Source organism: Dendrobates tinctorius, unplaced genomic scaffold (assembly GCF_039654945.1).
Source record: "Dendrobates tinctorius isolate UK_male_01 unplaced genomic scaffold, ASM3965494v1 ptg000005l, whole genome shotgun sequence".
Classification (NCBI taxonomy): Eukaryota; Metazoa; Chordata; class Amphibia; order Anura; family Dendrobatidae; genus Dendrobates; species Dendrobates tinctorius.
The window spans coordinates 32,131,280-32,157,282 of NW_027361673.1; the positions used below are offsets into that span (position 1 = coordinate 32,131,280).

The 26,003-nt window shown below is 42.9% G+C and overlaps 1 protein-coding gene and 1 long non-coding RNA gene across 5 annotated transcripts in view; one reads left to right on the forward strand and one right to left on the reverse strand.

Moving 5' to 3' along the window:
• Positions 1 to 26,003, reverse strand: part of LOC141084527 (uncharacterized) — a 246,810-nt gene that overhangs the window by 47,610 nt on the left and 173,197 nt on the right. For 3 of the 4 annotated variants that reach the window (XR_012231024.1, XR_012231023.1, XR_012231027.1), the window contains exon 3: positions 3,668 to 3,775. The exons of the other annotated variant lie outside the window; for it this stretch is intronic. This is a non-coding gene — a long non-coding RNA (uncharacterized lncRNA). The remainder of the gene's footprint in view (positions 1 to 3,667; positions 3,776 to 26,003) is intronic. 4 annotated transcript variants of the gene reach the window in all.
• LOC141084521 (collagen alpha-6(VI) chain-like) overlaps positions 18,038 to 26,003 on the forward strand; it is a 389,499-nt gene continuing 381,533 nt past the window's right edge. Inside the window, exon 1 of the mRNA XM_073569287.1 lies at positions 18,038 to 18,104. The gene's annotated coding sequence lies outside the window, so the exon portion shown is untranslated. The remainder of the gene's footprint in view (positions 18,105 to 26,003) is intronic.

Genomic DNA, 26,003 nt, shown 5'->3' on the forward strand with positions numbered 1-26,003 from the left:
TTTTCTAAATTGGCCCCATAGTGATTATGTAAGATTGTTTTAAGCCTCACACACATCCCAGTTAAACATTGGTAAATGTAACTGTTTTACTCTGTATATATGGTTATGTATCTTAATGCTGCTATGTGTCCATTGTATATAGGGAGAGTTCAGTACTTAAATTAGCCCACTAGAGGGGGCACATTAGGATTAAGGATAGCAACTAGTTAATTTAGGAGGGGCCAACTGTGGGTAAGTTGTAGGATTTCCTGTATTTTAGTCAGTAGGGCCTGGGTGCCTGGACAGGGTAGGTGAACCCCATAACATTAAGAAAGGAGCCCAGTCATCCAGGGCCTGGTGATAGAAGGTCACAGCGATTGGAGAATGCAGGGCAGCTCCAATATGTGGCAGCTAACTATGTGGGCTGATGCCCTTTTGTCTGAGGCAAAACGGACAGGGGAACTCCTGAAGAGAGTTAGGATGACCCAAAGGAACAGTACCGGACGAGTCGCTATGACCCTGGAGCATTCTGGAAGAAGTGAGGGAAAGCACAGGGAAGGCAAAGAATGTACTCTGGGATGTTCCCTGTGATGTTACTGTGACTGATCTGGACGTACTGAGAATGGAACAAAGTAAAGTTGCTTATGCTAAGTTGGAACTAGACTCTGTCTCTTTTTGTGTGACTCCGTCAGGAAGTAAACCTCAGCATATCAGAGAGGACCCGGATGGATCCGAAAATGTTAAAAAAAGGTATGCCGCAAAGGGGACATTGTGTGCATGTGGCGGGAGACCAGGGTGAGATTGAGCAATCTTTGGCAGCCGTGACTACGGCCCTAGCTCCCTTTACAATTAATTGCAACAAAATAAAATTGCCATGTTGTCCAAATGCATCCTAATAAAATGGATTAGATATATTTGCCAATGCTTTCAATACATAATTCAATTTATGACTAAAAGATAATATAAACCATTGCTTGATTCTGAAATTCAAGAAATAAACATTTTACAATTTTGATATGGTTTACAGCAATTTCCTGAGAAATAGTGATTATATTTTATGGAGTAACAGGCTTCTCGCCATGTGAAGCATTGGCAAACAATTATAAACCTATTTCAAATGTCTTTGCAGCCTCATTAAATGCTTTTCTTTTTTATGATATTGTACACTACTAAAAATTTTCAAACAAAAAGATAAACATCTATATCTGTAAGCCAAAAAACTCAAAGGCAATTGAGAAAGCTGAAGATCATAAGCATGAAATCATGTTACACCACTGTGGAGACATGGTGAGTAGGTGCTCTAGTTTGCTGGCCCGAGACCGCATGGACCAGGGCTCATCCCATGGAACGCCAGCTCTCCTTTTATCATGGGCCTAATATTTCTCAGCCAGCAGAGGGTGAGGGTAAAACAGTGTGGCAACCCTTTATTGAACCACCAACAGACAATAACACATAGAACAATCCCAGCAAAATACCCACGATAATGTAAAATTACAGATTCTCACCTTTCCGCTGACTCACTGGGATTATAGCAACTGCAAATATGGGGCTTCCAGGGCCGATTACCACCACATGTGGCACCCTGCTTTTGGTGGACACACACAAAGAGGAGGCAATGACAAGCTTAGGAAGCTGACAGTCCATTGAGGTACGTGGCCAGGTAGCTGGAGGGTCACAATCTGGCTTCTCTGAACGTCTTCATGGAGCCAGGTAACTGGTGGGTTCCAATCCTGGCTTCCCCAAACATATCCATGGGCTCAGGTGACTGGTTGGTCCAAAATCTGTGTTCCCCAAACGCCTCCATGGGGTCAGGTGACCAGAGGATCACAATCCTGGCTTCCTCAAATGTATCCTTGGGCTCCTGTCCTGGCTGTTGCTCTGGCAACCTGATTCTTCTTGCAGAACGATAAAAATTCCTTTTTATACCCATATCTGTGGCTCAGGCCATCATCCACAGATAAAGGGGGAGATGGGATGAGTTTTTAATCAATCTGTATAATTTGTCCTTCTCTGTTATACAGGTCAACAAACTAGTTAGCCTTGTACAATGTGTAATTAACATATTAACAAACATGGATTTTTCAATTACCCTGAGTCCCCATCTTCCAGATAGCAGAAAATAAATTACAACAAACATCAACTCAAAAGTCAATATCCAGGCTAGTATGAAGAATAGTCTGTGCTTCTTGACCAACCAAAGAAAAACACATACATTCAAAAGCCAACATAAAGATAATAGTCTATGACTGTGGGTCACCTGAATTTACATCTGGAAAATTAAGATTTAAATGCTGGATTGTCACAACCACTATATATATAGTATGTGTATGCTAGGGGTGGGCAATACATTTTCCTGAGGGGCCACATTAGAGACTGTGAATGTTGTTGAGGGATGAAGCAATAGGCTGAAACTAACGCTGCTCAATGTTAATATTAGCATATTAGTTATAATTTTTATTTTATATTACTTGTATCAGGTAATATGGAGCAGAATTAAGTATGTGTTATGCACACGTGATAGTAAACGCATGCATAGACACTATTTGGTTCATGTACAGACTATGGTATCCAGTAATGCTAGCCCTAGCGGCTTCAGTGTAACCTGGAGAAACTCTGAAGGTAAAACTAGTAAAGACAACTGGTACCTGGCTCCCTAAAAGGCCATTGAGTATATCATGTGCCTTACTAAGGAATCGAGAGAGAGTGCAACGTAAGAAAAAAATCCAAGCAGTAACTTATCTAGATACTCAGAAGTAGGACCAGAACTCCAAGCAGAATCCATTAAAGATTACCAACAGCAGAGAAAACGAGCAGGGGGTAGGTTTAAATAGTAGCACCTGCAGTGTTTTAGAGCAGGCTAGATGTCAGAGAGGAGCCAGAAGATTGCAGCGTCTGATTTCTCCTACTCCTACACTGATTAGAAGCACTTAACCTTCATATTAAATGGTGTAAATTTCTTTTAACAGTGCAGGGGTTAAACTACTCAGTTTGAGTTCCTGGAGCCTTAAGGCTCTCAGCTGTGCACTGTTAGTGAGATTTACAGCGCAAACAGATTTTTAGCTGTTTATAATTTCTGCAGTGGAAGCAAATGTACCATTTTACTGACAGTTCACCACCACCCACATTACCATATTACCCCTGAACTAGGCAGATCAGTGACCAAGTCCATGGATAAGTCCAGGGCTGAGACGGGACCTCATTAGGCAAGAGAAGAAAACCTGCCGGGGCATGGAGAGAGGCTTTGGCCCTGGCACAAACTCTGCACTTCCAGACATAATTATCAACGTCTTTTCCAGAGATCTCCCACCAAAGTGACCAAGCTATAGCTCTTTGGGTGATTGTAGAATCATGTACTTCATTAAGTAGTTCTGTGCATAGCAAAGGTGGTACAAAAAGCTTGTTCAGGAAAAGCCCTCGGGCACATCATCCTGAGCATCTTGAATGCATTATCTGAGATTGATTTCCAAAGCACTAACCACCAACCCTTCACTAAGAATTTTGACAGCATTATCGTCCCTCAGCTCTGGAACAAAGCTACTTGACAAATCATCAGCTTTGACATTCTTTGATAAGTCACTGAAAAGTCAAACCAAGTGAAGAAAAGAGTCCACCGAGATTGTCCATTACTTAAGCATTTTGTGGCATCAGTATAAAGTACAGCAGGTTTTTATGATCCAAAAAGACTTACCTTATGGCTAGCCCCCTCCAACTAATGTCTCCATTCCTCAAATGCTTTTTTTACTGCCAATAGTTTTCGGTCCCCAATACCATAGTTAGCCTCGGCTTGTGAAAATTTCTGAGTAAAAAAAGCATAAGGATGAAAGTAACCTTCTTTCTTTTGCAAGAGAATGGCACCCGTCCCCACAGAACAGGCATTTACCTCCACCAAAAAAGGTAAATCAATCTCAGGTTGCCTGATGACAGGAGCTTTTGAGAAAGCTGTCTCCAGAGCAGCAAAAGCATTCTCAGACTTATTAGAGAAGGAGAAGTCAGTACCCTTTTTGGTCATATCAGAAAAGGGTTTAACTATGAATGAGAAATTCTTAAAGAACTTTCTTTAGGTATTAGCAAACCATAAAAACATCTGTAATGCTTTAAGGTTGGTGGGTTAAACCCAATCCAAGACAGCCTGTGCTTTAACAGGATCCCTCTGAAATCCAGTTGCCGGAACAAAATTACCCAAAAAATGAATATGTTGCACCTCAGACTGGCGTTTCTCCAGTTTGACACATACATGATTGCAACAAAGAATTTTAAGAACCAGTTAAATATTCTCCTGGTGCTCCTCACAAGAAAGCAAGTAAGTCAATATGTCATTCGAGTAAATAACTACAAATCTACCCACTAAAGGCCGTAAAATGTCATTTATGAAGTTGTGAAAAAAACACTGGGGCATTCGTCAACCGAACCACATCATCAACTTCTCAAAGTGACCCTCTGGTCACCCTCATCACCCTGCTGAACGCATATGAGGTTATATGCTCCCATCAGATCAAGCTTAGAAAACCATTTAGCTCCTGCTAGTTGACTAAAAAGGTTAAATATAAGAGGCTAATGATTATGCATCGTGATCTTTATTAATCTTCCTAAAATTCAGGCAAGGATGCCAACTTCCATCTTTTTTCTTGACAAAGAAAAATCCCACAGCAACTGGAGAGGTGGATGGACATATATGCCCCTTGGCCAGACTCTTTTGAATATATTCTTTCAATGTATCTCTTTGAGGAAGAGAGAGGTTAAACAGGCGAGACTTAGGCATTTGGCACCAGGTATTAATTAGATTGCGCAATCATATGGTCTATGTGGAGGAAGAACTTCATACTCGATCTCAGAAAACACATCCTCAAAATCCTGAACAAACCCTGGAAGATGAGATTCCATATATGCCAAGGACTTCTAAAGACAAGTGGACAAGCAAAAATTTCAGCAAGACCTAATCTCATGAGTCTCCCAATCAATGGTAGGATTGTGTTTAACCAACCAGGGTATACCTAAACCTAAAGGCCCCATCTCGCATAGTGAGATTGCTAGCGAGATCGCTGATACGTCACCGATTTTGTAACGCAACAGCAATCTCGCCAGTGATCTCGCTACGTGTGACACATAGCGGCGACCGGCTCCCCTGCTGGATATCGCTGATCTTGCTCAAATGGACTGGGCCATTTTTGATTGCTGATGTCCCGCTGGACAGCATGCATCGCAGTGTTTGACGCTGACGAGCAACCTCGTTGGCGACGCAGAACTCAGGGACGCAGGCTGAATCGTTCAGAATAGCTGCTGTGTGACAATGCACCAGCGATCCTTACCAGGTTGTATCGTTGTCGGGATCGCTGGTGCGTCATTGAAGAGATCTGCCTGTTTGGCAGCTTACTAGCGACCATGTAGCGACGCACCAGCAATCCCTACCAGGTTGTATCGTTGTCGAGATCGCTGGTGCGTCACTATGTGAAAAGGGACCCTAATTTAGAGAAACACCATTAGTGAAATTAATTCTGTGTATAATGCGGCCATATTCTCATGCATGCTTTCTTTACTTTAGACATAACATGACTTCGAGCAAGGGGAGGGTTGTCATTTGTTGATATTTGAACAGAATAATCAAATCTAGAAAATATGTAACCACATTCAACAGCAAAATCACAGTCAGTGTGTGAGAGCTAAAGGAGAACAAGAATCTACAAATGTGTAAATAACAATAAACCCAGTTTCAGTCTCCAAAGATACTTGTAAGAAAAAAAACAGTTGTATGCATAAAACATAATTTGAGACTCTTAGAACCTGTGTCTTTACACCTTAAAGTTTTTTTTCAAAATTAAATATTTTTTATATTTGAAGCACTGAATCATGTGACCAGAATGACCACTGTACAAACAAAATGAGCAGGTTCTCCCAGTTCAGTTCCATCATTGAGATCTCGGCAAGCACCACTTTGCATAGGTTTACTCGTGTCTTCCAAAGAGGAGGAAAAAGTAACTGGCACAGCCTTAACTGTGTTTTTATCCATCAAACATCTGTCTAAATGGACAGCCAGTGACATTGCCTACTCCAGCAACATCAGAGAAAGACTGTAAGCCATCATGTCTCTAATCTGATTAGAAAGTCCCTAACAAAACTGGCTACGGACAATAGGGTCATTCCAGTATAGGTACTGTCACACTTATCGATGTACCAGCGATCCCGACCAGCGATATGACGCGGTCAGGATCGCTGGTACATCGCTAAGTAGTCGCTAGTGAGCTGCCACATAGGCAGATCTCACTAGCGACATCGCTGGGGACGGGGATCGCTACTTACCTGTCACACCAGGCGATCCTGCGTCCTCCCGCCCGGCTCCACGTGTCGCTCGTCTTCACAGCAGGAAGCGCCACAGGAAGCTGACGACGAGAAACAGTCCTGAACGTTCTTGCGCGATCAGCGATAACCAGCGGGGGAGCCAGTCGTAGGTAAGTATCACACACAGCGATATCGCTAGCAATATCGCTATAACGTCACTAGTTATAGCGATATTGCTAGCGATATCTCTTAGTGTGACAGGCCCTTATGTCTCCGTTACCCAATGTCTGAATTGAGAACAGAAATATTCCACTTTATGATTACCCTGAAATCACCTGCGAATCATGGACTCAGAAACCGTGACTTTATCAGGATCGTCATAAATGTGTTCAAGCGCAGACAAAAAATCATCAACAACAATAACCACTGGGGAATCCTCAGGCAAAGAAATGCCCAAGATGCCCAAGCTTGAGGAACACCACAGAGCTTGGATAGAGCAATAACCACTCTTTGAATTTCTTCTCTGAAGGAAACCAGCTGAAGATGAAAAATCAGCTTACATGATGAAATAAAAACTCAGGAGGTTCAGGAGGAAACTTTGGAAGGGCCAAACCCCCAGCAATGGTGGAGAGCCACTACCTCCAAGGATAGGGACTGTAGCTGGGTGGCCCAGCTGTTCATAATGTCCATAAAAATGTCTCAGCACAGTCAAAAATTGAATCTTCTGGTGATAATGTTATGTACATGTGATAGTAAACATGGGGATAAAAGGTGTAATTTAGAAAACACTGCACAAACCCCACATGGTTCCTGATCAGACTATAGTATCCAGTAACAAAAGCCCTAATGGCTTCAGCGCAACCTGGATAAACCCTGAAAGTAAAACTAGAGAAGACAACTCGGACCTAGCTTTTTAAAATGCAGTCGAGTGTATCATATACCTCCTAAGGAATTGAGGGAGAGTGCTGCATAAGAAAGATACCCCAGCAGTAACTTATCTGACTGGCCTAGATACTCAGAAGTAAGACTAAAACTCCAAGCAAAATTGACTAAAGACTATTGTAATGGAGAATATTACAATCTCTAAGCCCCTAGTGAAAGGGGCACTCACCCCTCCCTCCTTCTTTCTCACACAGATTTCCAGTGGAGAAGCAAATATCTGAGAGTCTGAATCTCATACCCTCAAAGTAGCACATGGAAATAAAGGAATAGGAAGTTGAGTATAGTGTGAAGTGAACCATCATAATTAAAATGCAGGCAGACCATTTTGGGAATAAAGGACCTCTGCATTATCAAGGAGGATGTATTTTGTACGTGAAACAGAGGTTTAGAGATTGGACAACTAATTGAGACAGAAAAGGTCTTTTCAGAGGGTTAGATAACAAAGGTACGTGTGTCTACACATAGATATCAAAGTAGAAAAGGCATTGTACATCCTGAGAAGCTTTGACCCCCCTACAGGGGAAATGTTATAGTTACAATAGCCAGCACCGACTTGGTGTCTCCGAAAGAAAATTATGAATATTCGGGCCATTATAGATCCGATGTTGATGATGGTACATACAATTTTAGCTTAACTACGACTTGGGGAAGAATATGGGTGTTTTTTCATTACTGTAACCCCTGCCTATAAGCCACAAATCAATAGTGGACAGACTGCTGACATCAGCCATGTGTTATGCGAGGCTTAGGTCGAAGGAGGCTGACAAAACCCGGGCCCCTGCGGAGTCCCTCAAACTAGGGAAAACCCTGTCTGACCCTCAACCCAGGGTTTTTGCTAAAGGTGCAAATGCCTGAGCCTCCAGCCTCTCCTTATCTCCTGCTCAGCCCTAAGCTGAACCCTCCACCCTCCACCCAGTGAGTTGTCAAACCACCAAAACCCACACAGTAATGACAGACAGGGAGAACTCAAACCACACCGCGCCGCAACCACACAGGACAATACTATAATGTGAACAGGGCAAAACAAAGCACAAATATAGGAAGACGAAAAGGTAACAACGGATCATACGACACCAGCTATGAATTTCTCTCTCCAACACCTCCACTCCAGACCGGAACCACTTGGCACAAAACACAAGCTATAATCGGCGACGCCCACAGGCCAGCACGACTATTTAAAGACCGTGGGCGTGACCAAACATCCCACCTGATTTCCAGCTAGATTAACCCCAGATAACCTGAGTAAAATCAAGCCGGCGCCACTGAGGCTATAGTGGACGGAGATGGAACTACCGCTGCCTGCCGGACGCTGTTGTGTGAACAGCGTCCGACATGACACCATGTCATGTTTGGTCTCGATGGAAATGTAAAATCCTGATGAAAAATATAGCAACGATATTGAACTTAAGCGATCATCAGGATTGAAGGGCTGAAGACATCCCACAACCCATTTCACATTAGGTCATTGAGGGGGGGGTGTGGGTGTAACTCAGATGGTGTTAAAAAGTCAAAAGACATTATGATCTTTGTTCATGTAGAGCGTTACATATCAGTGTATGCATGCTTCCCGTTAACCAGATGTGTTCCAAATCTAAGCACTCTCCTTCTCTAGGCCAAATCATATCTGTGATCAGAGTAGGAAGTTTCTTTTGTTTTATTTTTACATAACTGTATATGCTGTATTGTTTTGTCTCCTTTGTAAAATCTTTTGTATAATTTTTATAAACACTGCCTAGTGTTTGGATTAAATATAAAATGTAATAGTTCTGTTCCTTTTGTTCTGTCACCCGCACTCCAAAGCCATATGCTACCAGAACAAAGCCTCCAGTCAGCCTATATAAACCAATGGTGGTGGAAAGCAGTAGTCTGGGGTTATCATGGAGTTCGCAGTGATTGCATTTGGGTGTATACTGTACATACATATATTCTGTGCATTGGAATCGGAGAAGTGTATACCATACGCTCACTGTTAGTTTACCAATAAGTGGCCTATTAGTGGAAACAGCCTGTGGCCTTCTCCGTTGATTGTCAGTCAATTGGACAATAGGGGCAACAGAGAGCTGTTCGCTTCAAAGATAACAGCAGATGCATCTGAGGTATGACCCTTCTGGCTGCGATCTTTGAGAAATTGGTGTCAGACGTGGGATTCTGAGTGACCCCTCCGGTGTCCCCTTCTTGACAACTATCACAGCAGAGAAGACCAGCAGGCGGTAGGTTTAAATAGTAGCACCTACTGTACAGTGCAATAGGACAGTCTAGATAGCAGACACCTTCTTTATGGAGATGAGCAAACCCAAACTGTAAAGTTGTACTGTTCTGGTTCGGATGCCAAACATAGTTTGTTGAAAGGCTGCAGTGCAGCTAATAAACAAGCATTAAGCCTATGTGCACTTGCAGAACCATCACAGCCATGTCTTGTATTAACATGGCTGTGACCAGCCAGTGCACAATGTGACCCAGCCTGTATGAAAGCCGAATCACGGGTTGCGCCGCCATTCTGCTTTCAGTCTGATGCAGAGTGTCCACAACAGTCTGATGCAGAGTTCCTTAACAGCCAAGTGCAGAGTGCCTTAACAGTCTGGTGAAAATTGTCCTAACAGCTTGGTGTAGAGTGCCCTAACAGACTGGTGCTCCGTGCCTTAACATCCTGGTACAAAGTGCCCTAATAACCTGGTGTAAAGTGGGCTAAAAACCTGGTGTAAAGTGGGCTAAAAACCTGGTGCACATTGCTCTATTAGCCTGATTCAGAGTGCCCTAACAACCTGGTGCAGAGTGCCCTAACAGCCTGGTGCACATTGCTCTATCTGCCTGGTATGGTGTAATTTGCGCTAACAGCATGGTACAGAGTGCCCTATTAGCCTGTTGTAGAGCACCCTAACAGCCTGGTGTAGAGTCCCTTCACAGCCTGCTGCACATTGCCAAAACAGCCTGGTGCACATTACCCTAACACCTGGTGTGAATTGCCCTAACATTCTTGTGGACATTCCCTTAACTGCCTGCTGCAGAGTGCCCTAACAGATAACAGCTTGATGCATATTGCTCTATCACCCTGTTACACATTGCCCTATCAGCCTTTTGCAGAGTGCTCTAACAGCCTGATGCACATAGCCCTATCAGTCTGGTGTACATTGTCCTTACAGCCTGGTGCAGAGTGTCCTAATAAGCCTGTTGTAGAGTTGTAAGGGGAGGACAGGACTGTAGTCATGACCTGAGATACTGTAACATTGATGTCCAGTCCTTCCCCTACAGAAAACTGTATTCTTCTCTTCAGCATACCTGAATCGCCAACTCCAGACTTCCCTGGGCACTTACCAGGAGATGACAGTCCCTCCTTCAGGCAACCCCCAGTAGCGGAGACACAGTCCAGGTTAACTTGAACATTCTCATTACTTAATACTTCACATGTTACATCCACTGTTGGCACATCATGATATTCACTTGGTTCCTTAGCTTTCCCTTTCTGGCTGTCACTTCTGTGCAGTACACGCCCATACCGGACCGTCCTAGACTGCTCCCCAGTTCCTACCTGACCTGACCTCGCCATGATGACAATTTCTTCTACCTGTTTCGCCCCAGACTCGAAATCATCAGTCACCAGGTTTGGTTGCCTCTGGTAAAGCATCCAGCCCATCTATACGGATCTTGTCAAAGCTCCAACTTCCTTCATTTCCTCAGTCCAACCAACTCCTGCCCTAAAAGTATCTGCACAGGCGATAAGTCGCCACATCTTTCCTTTCCTGCACTTTCCCACTGCTATGACACACAGTGGCTGTGGGTAACATGCGCTGCAGAACTTTAACGTTGCATGGCTGCCAATCTGTCCAGGCCTATAGCCCATGTGGACACTAGGGCACCCTGGCCCCGTCTCACCTAACTTCCTAGAAATTTCTTTCTTACTACCTGGCAGCCTCTCCTACAATTAACCCTCTATAAACATCCTATAAACTATACCTACAAGGTCCACTAGTATGCCCCCATCTAGTGACCCACAACAGAACTAAACCTACCCTAAGTATAGGAACTATATGCTAAAGTGCCCTACTTTAATGTCCCCAAAAGGATGCACTTACCTTGAACTATACATGAATATCAATATGCATCACTTTATATTATATACAGTGTAGCACTAAGAAACGCAGTCTCTAAAGCATGGTAACACATATATAAATGTGGCAGTACCAAATAGATGAGCGGTAATACATGTTCCTATGTAGCAGTACCGCAAGCATTCATCATAGACATAATCAACATTAACAATATGTAAACATTAACAAATCAAAGGTAATTAGAGAAAGGGAAGCAAGGATGTAATTTTATCTCACCCCCATACAGAGTGCCCTAACAGCCTGGTGCACATTGCTCTATCAGCCGGTGCAAATTGCGATAACAGCCTGGTGCACATTGCCGTAACAGTCTGGTTATTGCCCTAACACATAGTGTACATTGCAATAACAGCTTTGCACACATTTCCCAAACAGCCTGGTGCAGAGTGTCCTAACAGATAACAACCTGGTGCACATTGCCCTATCAGCCTGTAGCACTTTTCCCTAATAGTATGGTGCAGAGTGCCCTTACAGCCCTAACAGCCTGGTGTAGTGTGACCTAAGAGCTAGGGGCAGAGTACCCTAAGAGCGAAATATTCTGTTGGGTGCTTTCTCTTCTCTACTGTACACTTTTTTTGGGTTCAAAAAATGAGGAGAGTATCAAACAGGGAACATGCACATGGCCATGTTGCTGCTGGTGTTGGTATAGCTGCTGCAGGGAGAAGACATTATGTGCATGCTATCCACCTAAATGAAACACTTTCCCCTGTTGTACGCAGGCAATGTTATGCATAATTTCATAGGCCTGAGTACCGCTGATTGAATGGTGAGTCCAAAACATGTTGAGATGATTTTGGATTGAATGATGAAGAGTGCTTCCAATTCCATTGTCTTCCACCCAGTTGATTTGTGGACTGTTGGCATCTGTCTTCTACCTCACCCCCTTGCCAATCAGTCAATCAGTATGAGCCCCAAGTCATGCAAGCAGTCTCTTCTGCTTTTTGATGACTCCACTGACTGTGGTTCCACCTGGCCCTACCCAGTGGCGTAGCAACTGTTTGTGGCGCCCGGGGCGGTCGAAAAATTTGCCGCCCCTTTGGTCGTTGATAATCCGGAAGCATCCGAAGAGCCCACACTACACTCAGAGATCTAATTTTTAGCCTGCTACTAACTCTGCTGTTATTATTTCTAAATTTCAAGACTTTCATCTTCTTGCAGTTCTCTCTCTCTATATATATATATATGTATTAGCTTGATGATGCTGGATGAAGACCTAGTGGCTTTTTTAATAATAATTTTTAATAATGTGACAGAAAAAAAACAGAAAGTACAAATTATTTTCGAAACTTGGGTAAAGTTGTTTTATTATCTTAGCTCAACCCAGGTCGATTACTGGTGTCCGCCAGAGCGGTGCTGCGCACACTTGCACGCTATATCTGTAGTGCATCTACTGCTGGCCTTGCAGTTGAGGCGCCGCTCGCTTTGCAGGTCTAGAGGGACTCTAAGCCCATGTCCTTGGGGCTGAGTTCTGTGACCATTTGCAGAGCGCTCCTCATTGCCGAGCTCTGTGAGCTTGAACAGGCTTCAGCATTTATGTTTGCCGGTAGTGTGGCTCTGTGAGGTAACAGAGCCCGCTTTTGTACACACCGGGTCAGCGGTTAACCCGCCGGTGTCTAGTTAGTACAACACCATATAGTTTCCGCCATTACTGAGCAGCATTACTCTGCACGGTGGAACCCGGGCTGCGAACGCACCTTATACCATCTTTATTATTTGGTGTGTTCCGCCAGCCCCTAACACCATCAGCTGCTACCTGATCTCACTGTTATTAGCGGTAGATGTAGACTTATGGGAGGAGTAGTCCCGTCAGTCACACCTGCTCTCGCTATTATCAGTTCAAAGCAACTATCAGCATTCTCCCTTGCTAGTGCTGATCAGCAGCAGAGCAGGGGAGACTGATGAGAGCGGTCGTCAGCACCTGGCACCAGGGAACAGCGAAAACAGTACTGCTGCTTCCCAGGCACTGGTACGTGTAACACTGATGTAGCACACAGGTGGTGCATGTATTACACACACACACGTTTGCAGGGGGGGGGGGGGGGGTCTAACTTTAAGGATCCCCACTAATCTCAAGAATAAGAGTCCCAAAATCACCAGTGTGAATGTCAGGGCAGCTGAGACATAGATTTCTCTGATAATGATGCTGCAGTTAACCTTGAAGTGAAGAAAAGTGAAGAAAAAAAAATATTTCGGCATCGATTGACGACTGCCAGTGGATGTGAGATGTTCAGAGAAAGGATTAAAAGTTTTATTGAAGCAATGCCTTTTGGAGCTGATCCAACTCCTTCATCATGTACATTTAAACAGGATGACACCTCTGCCCTTTATCAATACATGTTATATAAATACTTATTTCTAAATCAGAGCTGACATTCTGTTTAATGTAACCTGATAAAGGAGTTAGATCAACTCCAAAACGTGTCGTTTCAATAAAATTAATTTTTTAACCAGTCTCTGGACACATTACACCCACTGACAGTGCAAGTCTATGCAGCAAGGCTGTCTTCTTCACTTAGCAGTATACCTTCAGCTCCAACACTTACGAGCCTTGGAACTAGTGGTCGTAGTGGTTGGAGCTGCATTGTGGATCCAGTGTTGTGCCTGTACCACACAGACAAATTAGGTTAGCGGTGCACAATGATTCACCCCACGTGCACATTCATGGGCAACGCCGAGCCACGCACGGGCACTTACCGTTTATTTTCATTAGATGAAGCTGCAGTGGCACAAGCGGGAAAATGTACATTTGCAGAATGACGGAATCACACAACATGAATATATACAGGGAATGGTGTGAACATCATATCTACTATGGTCCAAAGGAAAAGGCAGAGTAAGCCCCACTGGGTGAAACCCTTACATTATGCCACTCGCCCCCAGACTGAAGACCACTCAGCCAGCACACCAGCCCCCCTAATACCACACACACTGCTGCCCAGAATGCACATCTGCCAGTGCAATGTAAGTACATGGCAAAACTGCTAGCAAGACAGGGCACAAGCCTGGGGCATACGGGCACCCTGACTCTAAGTACCGGGCACAGGCCCAGCTACTACAACAAGAGCCCAAATTGCATCTTCAGCTTCCCACTGACGGCTGCAAACCTCCCTAATACATCACTTGCTGGGAATATACCCTAAACCAGGGAGCCCCGGACCCACTTACCGGAAAAAGCAGCTATCGGTGCTCTTGATATTCCCTGTCCCACGCTGTACACAGATCCAGACGTGAGCAATCGAGCTGAATTAAGCAGGCGCGTGTAAACGAAGGCAGAGCAATCGATAAAGCAGCTCTCGCATTGTGATGAAGAGACAGGACGCTTAGTAGATCACAGCAGCTCTGTGCTGGAGCAACGTTACCGGCTGCTGGGGGTCAGTGCTATACATATTATACATGTGCTCCTGCCGCGCCGCCCCCACAAACGTGCCGCCTGGGGCGGACCGCCCCCCCCGCCCCCCCCACGCTACGCCACTGGCCCTACCTCATAAGTAGAAGAGATTGAGCGCACTGATGCCCAAGCACTTGTTCAGTTTGAGGATGAGTACATGGAAGGGTTAGTACACACGGTCAGCGGACCACAGCAGCACTTTACTAATGATGATGACGAAACACAGGTGACAACTGCTGTGCCTTTCTGCAGTGTGAAAAACATCAAGGAGAGCAGTGGTAAGGAGTGGGTAGAAGATGATGTGGGGGATGATGAGGGCATAAACTCCACATGGAGTGAAGACCTAGCCAGTACTTAAGCTGCTACTGCCTACCACACCGACGTACTGAGCACACAAAAGCCAGCTCAAATGGAGTTCCCTGGCGTGGCATTTCTTCAAGTAATGTGCTGATGATGAGAGACAGGTGGATTGCACGCTGTGACGTCAGAACTTGAAGCGAGGCATAAATGTCCTGAACCCTAGCACCCCTGCATAACAAGGCATCTGAATTCAAAGGTCAATCTGCAGTGGAGTACACACCTGAAAAACCAGGAAAGATATGAGGCTCCTCCTGCTCCCTCCTCTGCTGCTGTCTCAGCCTCTCCCACAGGCTCCCAATCAACAGGCCACCCTGGCTAATTGCAAAGAGAAGATGTGACATGACCACCACCAGCAATGTTGCCAAACATCTCCATACCATCTCATTAAGAACATAAAGACTCATCTAAGTTTTGCCAGAAAATATCTTGATGACCTCCAAAACTTTTGGGTGAATATTCTGTGGACTGACGAGACAAAAGTTTAACTTTTTGGAAGGTGAAAGTTCTCTTATATCAGGATTAGAATACAGCATTTCAGAAAAGGAACATCATGCTTATAATAAAATATGGTGGTGGCAGTGTGATGGCCTGGGGCTATTTTGCTGCTTCAGGAACTGCAAGACTTGCTGTGGTAAATGGAACCATGAGTTCTGCTGTCTAGCAAAAAATCCTGAATGTCTGGCCATATGTTTGTACCTCAAGCTAAAGCGCACTTGAGTTGTGCAGCAGCACAATGATCCAAAACACAACAAGCAAGTCCACCTCTGAATGGCTTAAGAAAAACAAAATTAAGACTTTGGAGTGGCCTATTCAACATCCTGTCCTTAATCCGATTGAGATGCTGTGACATGACCTTAAAAAGGTGGATCATGCTCAGAAACTCTCCAATGTGGCTGAAATACAACAATTCTGCAAAGATGAGTGGGCCAAAATTCCTCCAGAGCATTGTAAAAGACTCAATGCCAGTTATCACAAACACTTGATCACTGCTGCTAAGAGTGGATTGACCAGTTATTAGGTTTAGAGGACAATCACTGTGCCCGGCGCTCATAGCAGGTGATCTTTTTAGCTGCACATTATGGAAGACAATCTGTGTTTAGCACAGTCGACCTGATGATTGCAGCTTCTAGTCTCCCATGGAGACTATTGAAACATGTGAAAACTAAAAAAAAATGTTTTTTAAAAAAATTAGAAAATATAAAAGTTCAAATCACCCCCTTTTGCCCCATTCAAAATAAAACAATAAAGAAATCAAAATCATAAAGTTTGTATTGCCGCCTTCAGAAATTCTCGATCTATTAATATATATAAAGAATTAATATGATCGGTAAACGGCATAAAGAGAAAAAAAAAAGAAAACCCCAGAATTACGTTTTTTTGGTAGCCGGTAGATACAATATTAAGCAATAACCGGACATCAAAAGATCACATCAGCTCAGCGCACAAAAAAATAAGCCCCCACACAGCCCCAGATCCCGCAAAATGGCAACTTTTTTTTGCAAACGTTGTACTTTTTTCACCGTTTAAGTAAAAAAGAACCTTTATATGTTTGGCATCTGCAAACTCGTAATGACCTGGGGAATCATAGTGGCAGGTCAAGTTTAGAATTTAGTGAACATGGTAAAAAAAAACCCTAAAAATAATTGTGAAATTGCACGTTGTTTGCAATTTCACCGCCCTTTGAATTTTTTTCCCGTTTTCCAGTACACAATAAGGCAAAACCAATGATGTCATTCAAAAGTTCAACTTGTTCCAAAAAAAACAGCTCTCAGACGACCATTTTGACCAAAAAATTAAAAAAAAGTTATGGCTCTGGATAGGTCATGAAGGACTTAATGTCTATTTTATATATTTAATTGGAATGTCTCAGCATGATCGCAATCCCAAACTATTTATATGCACATGTAGCTATTTCAAATGCAAGTCCAGCTTTAATTTACATGGGCAGTCTGGTCCTCCAATACTAAAAAAATGAGCGTTTGAAATGATATGCAAATTATTCTGAACAGCTATTGTAGATCTGAATCTTCGGTCGTTCCAGCTCTCTGTCACTCCAGCACTACCTCCTCCTGCTTTATGAATGGCTCCTTACTCTGAAGTCACACAGCATAGCTACCATTCAAGCAAGAGGAGATGGCACAGTAGGAAGAATAGAGCTAGAGCGACAGATGCAGCTATTATATATGTTCAGTCTCATAAACATATCAATTCAAACACTGATTTCTCAATAAGGGCAGAGACACACTGACAAATTTTTCGTTCGAGAATCGGATCGTAAAACTTGCCCTGGCCGGCACCTCTTCTGACCTGAACTTGACAGCTGCATAGTAATCCATCACACTGTCATGCTCAGGTCTGGAGAGGTGCCGGCCAGGGCAAGTTTTACGATCCGATTCTCGGACGAAAAATTCGCCAGTGTGTCTCTGCCCTAACAGAGGAAATGACTGCCCATGTAAAAGTATATCTGGATTTGCATATGCATAGTTTGAGGGTGAAATACTGCTAACAGATTTCCTTTGACATTAAAGGGGTTGCTCACTACTAGGAGAACCCCTTCTTGAACTAAATGTTTGGCCCCAATAAAATTAAAAAACCTATACTCACCTCAGGTGATGGGCCATTCCAGTGGTGTCAGCACTCACGGTCCCGGGGCTGTGATGCAGTGGAATGGCACATGGTGTCCGACGCCCAATCAGGGCTGCCGTCACTGTCCCTGCTGTATTGGACAACCCCTTTAAATTAGTTAATATGTCAATGACCTCTAGGAAATTACAATCTTTAAGAAAACATGTATAAACAGTAAATAGCTATTAATGTCACAAATTAGCCAATTCATAAACATTTTTGGGCAATAGCATATGCAGTATATGTCACTATAAAAATGTTGCTCAAGAAATGTGTGAATTCTATTTGTTGCTGTTTATTTCTAAGAGGAGTTTCCTTCATAGCACTGGGAGGAGCGATATCTGCCTTCTTTTAAATAGGATTCGGCTTTTATTCCTGCTAGAACATTATGAAAACTCTGATACTTCGTTCAACTGGAATTTCTCCATGTATTTGTAAGTAAACCAATATTGATGACAGATGTAGCTCATATGCTGTGCCTTATGTTATTGATCTTACTTCTAGGATAAGTATTATTACACATTGAATGTTATCTAAAGTTTGTATCCAGATACACCTGCTGGTTCTCAGTATCAAATAATTAAATCATAATTGATAAATTGTTACTTAACTGAACAATTAAAATAAATCATAAAGATTATAGAGAGGCGTCACAACTCTCGGCTCATGTTGAAATGAATGTATAATTGGATACTTTTAATTTTTTTACATTGAAACTACAGTACTCATTTAAAAACAAAGTGCAATGTAAGCATTTTATTGTTTTCCTGCAAAGAAATATCATCTTTTGAATCCTTTCTTAGTATATATTTTGGCTAACTTTTAATACTACTCAATAGATTTTTTAACAATATTGAGATATAATACTGGATTACCTTAACTGGAATTTAGGTTTTATACTGCATCTAATATTGAAAATTTTTTGCACACCAAATTACATATAAAGTGGTATTTCTATCTTAATCAATTATAACTGCCCAATAAGCACAGATACCATCCTAACTATCAGACAATTTTAGCATAACTAATGGAAAGATCTTTAATGCCTAATACAGAAAAAAAATCTATTATGAAAAATTGTCAGCTTCCCAAAATATATTCATCTTCTTTCACAGATAAATGATCTTTTTACATAAAAGGAACATGTTTAGATGTGATTACAATATGAATACATGCAATAAATAGACTTGTATTAAGGAAAGTGCCTCAATCTCAAGATGTCAGTGCTGTTTCCAGTAGCTTCACTTCTGCCCAGGGCAGGCATCCCAGGCAGCTGCCTAGGGCCCCAGCTCCCCAGGGGCCCCCAGCTAGTGGGACATCATGTAGCCACTATGGGGCCTGTGAGGTAGGGGGGCCCGCCTGCCGCCAGCTCAGTCTCCCCCCGCCGCTGCATTGAACTATACCGGCATCATAGATGCCGGTACAGTCCAAAGAAATGATATAGGAGAGAGCGTCAGCTGACACTCCCTCTCCCATCATTCCCCGCTCTGCCTCTGACACTGTTGGTGCGCGATGATGTCATCGCGCACTCACTGTGTACCAGGCAGAGCAGCCGCTGAGACAGGACCCGGGAGCAGCACGGGCACGAGGAGAGGTGAGGAGTGTTTTTTTAATGTAACAGTGAGTACTGAACTGTGGGGCCTCTCTCTGGGGGGGATTTGGGAGAGATGCGGGCTGTGCTATATACCATCTGGTGCTGTGCTGCATACCATGTGGGGCTGTGCTATATACCATGTGGGGCTGTGCTATATACCATTGTGCTGTGCTGTATACCATATGGTGCTGTACTATATACCATGATGCTGTGCTGTATACCATGTGGGACTGTGCTGTATACCATGTGGGGCTGTGCTATAAACCATGTGGGGCTGTGCTATAAACCATGTGGGGCTGTATTATATACTTTGTGGCTGTGCTATATACTATGTGACTGTGTTATATACCATGGGTTACATTATACATTGTATTCTATGGGGGAGGCTGTGTTATATAATATGGGGAGCTACATTATATTCTATGAGGAGGTGGGATGTATTATATTCTATTCGTGGCTACATTATATTCTATAGAGGGGCTGTATTATATTTATTATATTCTATGGGGGGTGATTGCATCATACTCTATGAGGGGCTACATTAAACTACACTGCGTTCCAAGTTATTATGCAAATTGGATTTAAGTGTCATAAAGATGTAATCTTTTGTTTTTCAAATAAGCTCATAGATGGTATTGTGTATCAGGGCTCTTTGGATCACTGAAATCAATCTCAAATTCCTGTGATAATTAGTTTACCAGGTGAGCCCAATTAAAGGAAAACTACTTAAGAATGATGTTCCACATTATTAAGCAGGGCACAGGTTTCAAGGAATTTAGGAAAGAAAAAGGACCTCTCTGCTGCTGAAAAGCATCAAATAGTGCAATGCCTTGGTCAAGAGATGAAAACATTAGATATTTCCCAAAAATTTAACCGTGACCATCGTACTGTTAAGAGATTTGTGGTTGATTCTGAGCACAGACATGTTTGTGCTGATAAAGGCAGAATGAGGAAGGTTTCTGCCAGGCAAGTTCATCGGATTAAGAGAGCAGCTGCTAAAAAGCCATTACAAACCAGCAAACAGATATTTAAAGCTGCTGGTGCCTCTGGAGTCCCTCCAACCTCATGGTATAGGATCCTTCAAAGACTTGCTGTGGTGCATAAACCTACTATTCGGCCACCCCTAAAAAGTGTTCACAAGCAGAAATTGTAGCAGTGGGTCCAGACATACATGAAGACTATTTTTCATACAGTCTTGTTTACTGATGAGTGTCGAGCAACCCTGGATGGTCCAGATGGATGGTTGGTGGATGGCCACTATGTCCCAACAAGGCTGCAACTTCAGCAAGGAGGAGGAGGAGTCATGTTTTGGGCCGGAATCATGGGGAAACAGCTGGTAGGGCTCTTTAAGGTTCCTGAAGGTGTGAAAATGACCTCTGCAAAGTACTGTATATAGAGTTTCTGACAGACAGCTGTCTTCCATGGTATAAAAAGCAGAAATGTGCCTTCAGGAGCAAAATCCTCTTCATGCATGACAATGCACCATCTCATGCTGCAAAGAATACCTCTGAGTCATTGACTGCTACAGGCATAAAAGGAGATAAACTCATGGTGTGGCCACCATCTTCCCCTGACCTCAACCCTGTAGAGAACCTTTGGAGTATCATCAAGCAAAAGATCTATGAGGGAGGCAGTTCACATCAAAACAGCAACTCTGGGAGGCTATTCCGACTTCATGCAAAGAAATCCAAGCAGAAACTCTCCAAAAACTCCAAAGTTCAATGGATGCAAGAATTGTGAAGGTGATGTCACAGAAGGGTTCCTATGATAGCATGTAACTTGGCCTGTTAGGATGTTTTGGAGTTAAATAGCTTTTTTGGTCAGTGAATGTGACCTCCTATTGCTGCAAATAACACAAATGAACATTTTCAGTTCTTTAAAACAGATCAAATGTTTAGAAATTCTACTGTGCATAATAATTTGGAACAGTGCAATTTGAGTTTTTATTCATTTTGGAGATTATACTGTTATCATTGGGAGGTTTCTTCAATAAAATTTGATGTATACTCTAACGGCTGCTGACTTTTATTAGACTGACTGTCATTTGTACTGACTATTTAGGAAAATCATAGAAAAATATCATTTGCATAATAATTTGGAACACAGTGTATATGAGGTGGCTACATTGTATTCTGTGGGGGGCTAGATTATATTGTATGGGGGCTTCATTATACTTTATGAGGGGGCTACATTATATTCTATTGGGGCTGCATTATACTATATGAGGAGGTCTACATTGTATTTATGGAGGGGCTACATTATGCTATATAAGAGGTTGCATTGTTTTCTATATGAGGGGGGCTGCATTATATTCTATGGTGGTTACAATATATTCTATGGGGTGGCTGCATTATGCTCTAAGGGGTGGCTGCATTATACTATAAGAGGAGAGCTGCATTAAATTCTATGGAGGTTACATTATATTGTATGTCGGGGCTGCATTATACTCTGTGGGGTGGCTGCATTATGCTCTATGGGGTGGCTGCATTATACTGTATCGAGGACTATATGGAATACACTATACTATATGAAGAACTATGGGGTGCATTATACTATGGGAAGTGAATTGTACTACATGGATGACTGGCAGTGTATTATACTATATGGAGCACTATGAGGAGTATATTACACTATATGGAGGACTGAGTGTATTTTAATATATGGAGGACTATGAGGAGTGCATTATACTATATGGAGGACTATGAAGAGTGTATTATATTATATGGAGGAGGACTGAGGAGTGTATTATACTATATGAAGGACTAAGGGGCACATTATATTATATGAAGGACTATGGGGAGTGTATTATACTATATGGAGGACTGAGGAGTGTATTATACTATATGCAGAACTATGGGGCACGTTATATTATATGGAGGACTATGGGGCACATATTATATGGAGGACAATGGGGGTGTAAACTGTAGATATGCTGCTGATAGCATGATACTGTATGGGGACATATTGATACATTAGTGATCGTTCTGTCCCCATCATTCCTTCTCAGACGGTGGAAAGAGGCCGGGAAGCAAGTGTTGAACGACTTCAATATTGTCGATCACACTCATTTAGTGGCCTGAACTCAGCACATGTAAATACAATTGAAATGCTTCTGTGTGATGTGCAATATGTTAGCATTTGGAGCCCCATTTTAAACTTTGCCTAGGGCCCCACTTTGCCTAAAACCGACCCTGCTTCTGCCTGAACTTCAACAAATGAGAGACTCATTACCAATTATGTGGACTAGAAGAGTTGGCAACTGGCTCATTTAAAAGCTAAGTGAAATCCTTTTTGGTCCATACATCAGCTGTGGCAGAAGATGGAGATGGTTTACTATTAATATATGAAAGTTAGCCAACTCCCTTCCCACACACATCACTGGTGGTGTGTCACCACATGAAAATCTTTGCGTCAAATCCAAGCCAGAAGTTGATCCGAATTGAGTTCAGGTCACCATAGTTAATTGAAGATGCCTTTTTATTTTCCCCTGTATTAAACAACAGTAAAGTTTATGTAGAGAGTGTATTACAGCACTTTACTATTCTCTGTCTAATGACATGTTTAGCACTGTTCCGGTCCGCTCCATCATCACATGTCCACATTTATGACCTACTGGATCGCACCGTGTCTTTTATGTGGAGCTGAGCTCATTTTCTTGGTGTACCTATTAGACTCGGAATGAGGCTAGAGAATCTAATTCTGATTCTCATAAAGTTGAGAAAGTGACCTCGGCCTCACACAGAAGACACGGCGTGATTCAGCAGGTCACAAATGTGGACACGTGATGCAGAAACAGTGCTGCAAATGGCAGAAGACAGACTGGTAAGTATTGCAATACACTCTCTGCATACATATTACTGATTGCTAATAGAGGGGAAAATAGAAAAAAAAAAGTCACCAGAGTGCTCTTTTAACCTAACATGCATACCACAGTGCAGCAAGATATCATGTTGCAAAAAAGTGTAATTCAGCACTTATCAAGTTCAAGGGCATTCATGTGTTAAAGGCAAACTTGTCACACAGTTTTCCCTATATAAAGTATAGCCAACACCTTTAGGCTATGTGCATAAGTTGCGGATTTGCTTGGGGCAAATTCTGCGCGGTTTCTGCATCTCTTGGCAGAAAACACAGTGGAAATTCTGCACATTTTTATGCGGATTTTATGCGGCTTTTCATGCAGATTTTCATGCATTTTTCTAAATCCATAGAGCTAAATAAAGATACTGTATATTAAAAAAAAAGAATTGTGATGTAATTTCCTTGTTCAATCTCTTCAGCCAGATACCCTTATTAATATTACATAAAGACACACACACCAACCTATGTAGGAGCATTAACATAATTAACCAACATATGCTGTAACAAAAAAGCAACTGTCAGAAATCTGCATGAAATGCAATATCTGTTTATTTTTCAATTAAAAAAATGTTTAAAAAAATTGCATGGGCTCCCGCATAATTTTAATAACCAGCAAAGGGTAAGCCAACTGCTGAGGGCAGATGTTATTATTCTGGGAAGGTGCCAATAGCCAAAGATTCCCAGGCTATTAATATCAGCTCACAGCTGTTTGCTTAGCTTTTACTGGCTAGTTAACAGGGGAACCCCAGAAAAAAGTTGACATGGGTCCCCCTATAAAATTGAATGAGCAAAGGCTAGGCAGACAGCTGCAGGCAGATATTAGTAGCCTGGGAAAGGGCCATGGATATTGGCACCCCCCAGGCTAAAAACACCTGCCCTCAGCCGCCCCAGAAATGGCACCTCTTACAGATGCGCCAATTCTGGCACTTAGCCTCGCTCTTCCCACTTGCCATGTAGCCTGTATCAGTGGCAAGTGGGGTTCATATTTGTAAGATTGATGTCACCCTTGTATTGTCAGGTGTCATCAAGCCCTCGGCTTCATAATGGAGACACCTCTGCATTACTAATCCTATAGTTACATGGTAAATAAAGACACATTCAGAATAAAGTCCTTTATTTGAAATAATCACACATTCTTCTTTATTGAATCTAAATTTACCATACTTACTGAACGCCTAATCCCTGACGCCCTCGTCTCCTGCAAACAATCAAAAAATAATAAACCAACATAAAATACTATCCTATCCGACTAAGTACATTTAATATCGAGTGTCTGACAGCGATCTCACTTGTAGAACAGTCACATCGGGAGATGTGACTGCTCTACCTGGCATCCAGCGATACACTGACAGGAGGTAATCGCTCTTGCAGTGTATTACTAAGCTGCTATGAGAGTTCACTGGAGTTCATCAGCTCCTGTGCTCTCACTTACAGCACTGCTGCGTGAGAATTTTTCTACTCAGCAGTGCCGTAAATGAGAGCACCAGAGCTGAACAGCTGATGAACTCCAGTGAACGTTCATGGTAGCTCAGTGATACACTGCGGGTGCGATTACCTCCTGTCAGTCTATTGGCGGTGGCCGGCTAAGATCAACGTGGGACACTCAGTATTAAATGTATTACGCAGGACAGGGAATATATTTTGGTTTATTATTTTTTATTGTTTGTAGGAGACACGGGTATCGGGGATTAGGTGTTCGGTGAGTAAGTATTGTGCATGTGAATATGTAAATGTTTTGGGTTTTTTTACAATTGAACACAGCAGCCGGATGATGAGACTATTCTCCAATCATTGGCTCATGATGTCTCTGTGATATGCGACAACACGTAGCCGGATGGGAGTAGTAGTCCCCTCAGACGATGCCTGGATACACACATCGCACGGCTACACACACAGACAGAAACACAGACACATACATACAGACACACACACAGACACATGCACATATTTTCCACCCACACACAGAGACACACGCACATATTCTCCGCTCACACACAGAAACACACACAATGACCATCGTTCTGCCCCACACAGTAATCCATATCTAGGGAATATACAGTTTACAAACAGGACAGTGCTAAGATGTGACCGTCCCAGTTGTAAACCACTGGTGAATGAATGAGATGCTGCCAGCGCAGCTTCAGTGACTAGTGCTGACGTCACTGATGCTGCATTCCCTCACAGTCTGACCTGCGCTGAACTCTGAAGCTTAGGAAAATGAACTGGCATTTTCCCACACTAAAGAAAGACTTCATCACAGTGCAGGCTGTGAGGGAGCACAGACTCAGTGACGTCACCACTAGTCACTGAGGCTTCGCTGGCAGCATTTCATTCGCTCACCAGTGGTTTACAGCCGGGATAGTCGCATCTTTGCACGATCCTGGTTGTAAACTGTGTATTCCCCAGATATGGATTACTGAGTGGGAGAGAACGATGGAAAGGTATGGTATATTGTTGGTTTATTATGTTATGTTTATTACAGGAGATCATGGGCTTCGGGGAATTAGCAAAGGTTGTAAGTATGATTTAATTAAAGAAAGGAGGCTGTGTCTTTATTTCAATTAAAGATTTTTTCTCACATTGTCTGTGTTTTATTTACGATTTGACTATGGGATTAGCAATGGAGGAGTCTAATTGACACATTTTCATTACTAAACTAGGGGCTTGATGTCACAAAGGTGACATCAACACCCCAACTATTACCCCATATGCCACCGCTGCAGGGCAGTGATAAGAGCAAGGCTATGTGCCAGAATTGACACATCTTAAAGATGCACCTTTCAGGGCAGCTGAGAGCTGGTGTTTGTAGCCAGGGGGACACTATCCATGGCCTCTTCCTAGGGTATAAATATCAGCTCTCAGCAGTCTGCACAGCTATTGC